Here is a 7,045-nt window from a genome sequence, read left to right as displayed (position 1 = left end):
AACCTCCGGGCTGATGATTTTAGCTTGTCCTGAACAATTTGGAGCTAATCCTCCTTTTTCATTGTCCCATTTAAAGAAGCAGTTCCATTGGCAGAAAAACAGAGCATAATACTACCACCACCATGCTTGACGGTAGGAGTGGTGTTCCTGGGATTAAAGGCCTTGCTTTTTCTCCTCCAAACATATTGCTGGGTATTGTGGCCAAACAGCTCACTTTCTGTTTCATCTGACATCACATGGACAAAGATAAGACCTTCTGGAGGAAAGTTCTGTGGTCAGATGAAACAAAAATGGAGCTGTTTGGCCACAATACCCAGCAATATGTTTGGAGTGTTATGATCCGCTGCCCGGATCATATTTCTGTTTGGGTTTTCTGTTAGTCTTGGACTCATTTTGTTCCTGTCTGTGCACCTTTGAGTTGGTTACCATAGTTACATATTAATTCCACCTGCTGCTTGTGTTTCTGACGCGCACCTGTTGTAATCACAGACGCTATTTAAGCCCACCTTTGTTCATCACTTGTTCTGCTTTCTTTGTTTTTGCATCACGCGACTGCCACGTAAGTTCGTTCTTGTTTCCTAGACTCAGCCAAGTTCCATAGTTTGTGCTAAGTGTTAGCCTTAGCTTCCAGTGCGTTCGGCACCTCTTCCTGTCGGTTTGTTTTCTGTTTTGTACCAGTTTTGTGTTATTTTATTATTAAATCAAGTTATTACCTGCAAGTCCTGTCCGGATTCGTCCCTTGCATCTTGGGAGAACAAACCCCCGCATCACCATGCGCACCACACGCGACATGGAGGAGGAAAGGTGAGGCCTTTAATCCCAGGAACACCATTCCTACCGTCAAGCATGGTGGTGGTAGTATTATGCTCTGGGCCTGTTTTTCTGCCAATGGAACTGCTGCTTTAAATGGGACAATGAAAAAGAAGGATTAGCTCCAAATTGTCCAGGACAAGCTAAAATCATCAGCCCGGAGGTTGGGTCTTGGGCACAGTTGGGTGTTCCAACAGGACAATGACCCCAAACACACCTCAAAAGTGGTAAAGGAATGGCTAAATCAGGCTAGAATGAAGGTTTTAGAATGACCTTTCATAAAGTCCGAAAGTTTTAGAATGGTCTTCCCAAAGTCCTGACTTAAAGGTGTGGACAATGCTGAAGAAACAAGTCCATGTCAGAAAAGCAACACATTTAGCTGAACTGCAGCAATTTAGTGGTCAAGTGGTCAAGCAGAAGCTTGTGGATGGCTACCAAAAGCGCCTTATTGCAGGTCAACTTGCCAAGGGACATGTAAGCAAATATTAACATTGCTGTATGTATACTTTTCACCCTCACATTTTCAGTAGAGCCATAATAAATTCATAAAAGAAGCAAACTTCATGAATGTTTTTTGTGAGCAACAAGTATGTGCTCCAATCACTACATCACAAACAAATAAGAGTTGTAGAAATTATTGTAAACTCAAACCAGCCATGACATGATGTTCTTTACAAGTCTATGTAATGTAATGTCTCTGCCATCTGCTCACTGCAGACCACGCTGCAGTGTTTGTGTGTGAATGCACAGACCGATACATGAATGGACCAACAGTATCCACACAATACAGTATGTACAGTACCCACCATGAAATGGTTAAAGTTTGCATCGTGTGCATGGGAACGGATACATATTTCCATGACACATACCGTATTTTCCGCACTATAAGGCGCACCTAAAAACCACAAATTTTCTCAAAAGCTGACAGTGCGCCTTATAACCCGGTGCGCTTTATTACGATTCATTTTCATAAAGTTTCGATCTCGCAACTTCGGTAAACAGCCGCCATCTTTTTTCCCGGTAGAACAGGAAGCGCTTCTTCTTCTACGCAAGCAACCGCCAAGGTAAGCACCCGCCCCCATAGAACAGGAAGCGCTTCTTCTTCTACTGTAAGCTACCACCCGCCCCCGGAAGAAAAAGAAGCGCGCGGATATTTCGTTTCATTTCCTTTGTGTGTTTACATCTGTAAAGACCAGACTACAAAATGCACGTACGGTGAATATTCGCACCACAGGGAATGAGAAGTCATCCTTCACTGTGGTTCTAGCTTGCCATGCTAATGGCCAGAAACTTCCACCCATGGTGATATTCAAAAGGAAGACCTTGCCAAAAGAGACCTTTCCAGCCGGCGTCATCATAAAAGCTAACTCGAAGGGATGGATGAAGAAAAGATGAGCGAGTGGTTAAGGGAAGTTTACGCGAAGAGGCCAGGTGGCTTTTTTCACGCAGCTCCGTCCATGTTGATATACGACTCCATGCGCGCCCACATCACAGATGGTGTCAAAAAACAAGTGAAGCACACAAATACAACACTCGCCGTCATTCCGGGTGGATTAACCAAAGAACTCCAACCGCTGGATATTGGTGTCAACAGGGCATTCAAATCACGACTGCGAACGGCTTGGGAACAATGGATGACCGAAGGCGAACACACCTTCACTAAAACAGGCAGACAGCGCCGGACGACATACGCCAACATCTGCCAGTGGATCGTAAATGCCTGGGCAGATATTTCGGTCACAACTGTGGTCCGAGCTTTCCGGAAGGCAGGATTCACAGAACTACTGGACAACAACAGCGACACTGACTCCGATGACTTCGACGAGACGGAACCGGCCATTTTGGATCCCACGCTTGCGCAACTTTTCAATTCGGACACCGAAGACGAAGAATTCGAAGGATTTACGAATGAAGAATAACTTCAGAAGGTGAGCGCTATGTTTATTTTGTGTGTTGTGACATTAACGTTCGAGCAACATTATGTTGCTATTGCTCTACACCATTTTGAATTTTACTATGTTTGTGATTGCACATTTGCGTACATTTTGGGACAGAGTTGTTAGAACGCTGGTTTTCAATATATTATTAAAGTTTGACTGAACTATCTGACTGTTTTTTTGACATTCCCTTTAGCGCAGCGTAGGCGCGGCTTATAATCCGGGGCGGCTTATAGGTGGACAAAGTTATGAAATATGCCATTCATTGAAGGTGCGGCTAATAATCCGGTGCGCCTTATAGTGCGGAAAATACGGTATGTGAGTGTTTAAATGGGAACTGCACTTTTTGTGAGAGTCCAGTCCATAGTGGATCTAACATAATAGTGAGAGTCCAGTCCATAGTGGATCTAACATAATAGTGTGAGAGTCCAGTCCATAGTGGATCTAACATAATAGTGAGAGTCCAGTCCATAGTGGATCCAACATAATAGTGAGAGTCCAGTCCATAGTGGATCTAACATAATAGTGAGAGTCCAGTCCATAGTGGATCTAACATAATAGTGAGAGTCCAGTCCATAGTGGATCTAACATAATAGTGAGAGTCCAGTCCATAGTGGATCTAACATAATAGTGTGAGAGTCCAGTCCATAGTGGATCTAACATAATAGTGAGAGTCCAGTCCATAGTGGATCTAACATAATAGTGTGAGTCCAGTCCATAGTGGATCTAACATAATAGTGAGAGTCCAGTCTATAGTGGATCTAACATAATAGTGTGAGAGTCCAGTCCATAGTGGATTTAACATAATAGTGTGAGAGTCCAGTCCATAGTGGATCTAATATAACAGTGAGAGTCCAGTCCATAGTGGATCTAACATAATAGTGTGAGAGTCCAGTCCATAGTGGATTTAACATAATAGTGTGAGAGTCCAGTCCATAGTGGATCTAACATAATAATGTGAGAGTCCAGTCCATAGTGGATCTAACATAATAGTGAGAGTCCAGTCCATAGTGGATCTAACATAATAGTGTGAGAGTCCAGTCCATAGTGGATCTAACATAATAATGTGAGAGTCCAGTCCATAGTGGATCTAACATAATAGTGAGAGTCCAGTCTATAGTGGATCTAACGTAATAGTGAGAGTCCAGTCCATAGTGGATCTAACATAATAGTGAGAGTCTAGTCCATAGTGGATCTAACATAATAGTGTGAGTCCAGTCCATAGTGGATCTAACATAATAGTGAGAGTCCAGTCCATAGTGGATCTAACATAATAGTGTGAGTCCAGTCCATAGTGGATCTAACATAATAGTGAGAGTCCAGTCCATAGTGGATCTAACATAATAGTGAGAGTCCAGTCCATAGTGGATCTAACATAATAGTGAGAGTCCAGTCCATAGTGGATCTAACATAATAGTGAGAGTCCACACTTAATGAAGTCCACTGCTTCCCCAGTCAGATGATACTGCTTTCCTAATCACGCTGACGACTTCACTTGTACTCTTGAACTTTTTAGCCACGGACTTCTTCTGTTTGTTTCATACTGTGGTTAGTGCCACAAGTGGAGGGAAGGTGCATTACAGCCAAGTACCGCTGCGGCCCGCACGGACCACAGCTGAGAAACAGATATTCTTTGGCAGCCCTCGGGGGGGCGGTCAGGGCCCTGTGGTTGAGAAACTCTGCTATAAAGCCCTGCATAGCACAATAATAAACATGATTACAGAATTACAGTACAACAATTACAATCAAATGAACTGGTCAAATGTAATGAGTGACCACATGGATGCAGTCTAATTCCTGGAGAAAGCCTTGAGTTTGAGCGCCCCCCCCCCCCCCCCCCCCCAACATGGCAACTGCACCAGCCCAGCTGCGTGAGTGTCTGTCTGCTGAGGCCCGGCTGTGCTGCGTGATAGCAGATAGCGGCCGACAGGTGCTGCCACCCCCCCTTTACATCAAAACAAACAATTGTCAGGCAGCAGCAGCAGCTGATATCCACGGCTTTGGTCAGCGCGTGACTGTACCCCAAAATAGCAGAACTGACAGTTGCTAAGACGCCAGTTGTCCTCCCGACGGCCCCCACGGCCTGGCCTCACTTTAGCCTGATATATTAAACACGCTTATCATTAGCCTGATATGTTAAACACGCTTATCATTAGCCTGATATATTAAACACGCTTACCACTCAGGGAAGAGATGAAAAAGGGTCGGCGACATGAAGTTCACCAACAAAAAACCCAGCTGAAGCAAACACAAATTGACCGACATTTCCCCCCGAAAAGCAGAAGACTTAAAGAAGCAGGGGAATGAAGAACATTTCAAATATTTATATAATGGTGATGGTAAGAAAAGGAACACTTTTTCTCCCATTTTTGAGCTACAAACTTAGAAAGTGAAGATGTGGAGCTACAAAGTTGCCCTTTTCTGGGAATTGTGCTCATCTCTCACAATCCTGATGTGAGAAAGGAACACACCTTTTCTCTTTTCTCTGCGCTCCAAGTCGTAAAAACAATGGCTAGCAAGAGGCAGCTAACAAAGCAGGTCATAGAAACTCATCTATTCCACCATCAACGCTAGATTTACACGCCGTGACCCGCATATTGACCAAGCTATAGTGGCATCGTTGTTGCTGGAAGGGCTAATGCCGAGGAACTACTTTTAGTAACGACAGTTGCAGCCTTTGTTGGTTTTGGAGTCGCTCTGTCCGGGGGCCGACGGCTCATTTGCAATTGTTTTGTTGTGGTTTGAGATAATTTGTCGTATATTGTTCATGCAGCTGTAGCTCAATTTAATGTTGTTCTTGTTGAATACTTTTCTTAGGGTGTTGTCTTTGGGAAAGTGTTTGTCAATCAGATTGAGGAATTTGTGTCCAATGTTAGTTGAGACGTTTTTGCTGTATGGGGGGTTGTACCAGATGATGTCGTTTCGTTTTCTGTTCTTTTTTGGTTGGTTTCCTGGCGTGGGTTCATAGGTGAGGGTGAAATTGTATCCGCTTTCATCAAGGGCTTTTTGGTACGGGGGGGTTGCTTGGTCAAATTCAGCTTTGCTAGATGACAGCATCGATAGCCTTTTATTAATTCCGGTAGGTATTCTTTTCGTGGTGGTGGGTGGGTGGTTGCTGTCATGGTGCACGTATTGGAGTGTTGTGTTGGGTTTCGTGAATGGTTGGTAGCTGTTATTTCTCAGGTTGAAAGTGACGTCAAGGAAGTTGACGGTTTGCTTGTTGGCTTCAATCATGATCCGTAGGCCGTTCTCTTTGAAAATTTGGCATATGCGCTTCATGGCAAATTCTTGCATCCAGCACACCTTACAATAGTGGTAATAAAAGATGCAACCTATGCTTGAAAGAGAAACTGTTTATTATTTACCGTCCAGACCTGTCATCCCTCAACAAGCGCAGCGAAATTGTAACAGCATGCCGCCACAGACGGAAACACCTCCTAGGTAACACATGAGCCAATCACCACGCCCCTACGCCAGCCTGTACCCACCCACTCTGTGCCCTATATAAACCATGGTATGTGAATGCTCCCATTAAAATCTCCTGATGATTGAGGGAACCCCCCTCATGAAACAGGCCTGTAGAGATGAAATAGTCTTGTGATTTTTTTTCCCACACATACACACATATATATATATATATATATATATATATATATATATATATATATACTTGCAGTGTGTATATTTTACATAGTTATGAAGGTGTCTGTTACTACATTATATATATATATATATATATATATATATATATATGTATATATATATATATATATATATATATACTTGCAATGTGTATATAAAATGTTGAAGTTGTTTTAGAAGGTTTGAAGGCTTCAACCTTGACTCTCTTTAGCCACATCTTCGAAGCTTTTTCTGTCATCTTTAAAATCCTCATGAAAAAAGACATGTGTGTTCTTGTCTCTCATAATGATTCTGAACAATAGGCAAAATAAACTAAAAAAAAAAGTGCAGTTCCCTTTTAAGAACCCTGCCTTACGAGACTGGTCTTTGGTTTTCGGGGGCCTGTTTCCGAGGTTCAAGTATTGAGGAGACACACACACACACACACACACACACACATGCACACAAGTTATTTTTACACATTTGCTCATTTTTAGTGCATGAAAAAAGGAAGCGAAAGAACAAAAGACGCCACAACATTAAGTAGAAAAAGTGCAATAAAGTTTCATGATCACTACTGCACATGCTGGATTCTCAGAAGTGACGTCATAGAGACTTGTCATGTGACATTTCCCCCCAGACTTGATAAGACATGAAGTACAGTATGATGAAACATA

The sequence above is a fragment of the Nerophis lumbriciformis genome, linkage group LG10 (genome assembly GCF_033978685.3).
Source record: "Nerophis lumbriciformis linkage group LG10, RoL_Nlum_v2.1, whole genome shotgun sequence".
In the NCBI taxonomy this organism is placed as follows: Eukaryota; Metazoa; Chordata; class Actinopteri; order Syngnathiformes; family Syngnathidae; genus Nerophis; species Nerophis lumbriciformis.
This window is presented reverse-complemented; position numbering follows the sequence as displayed.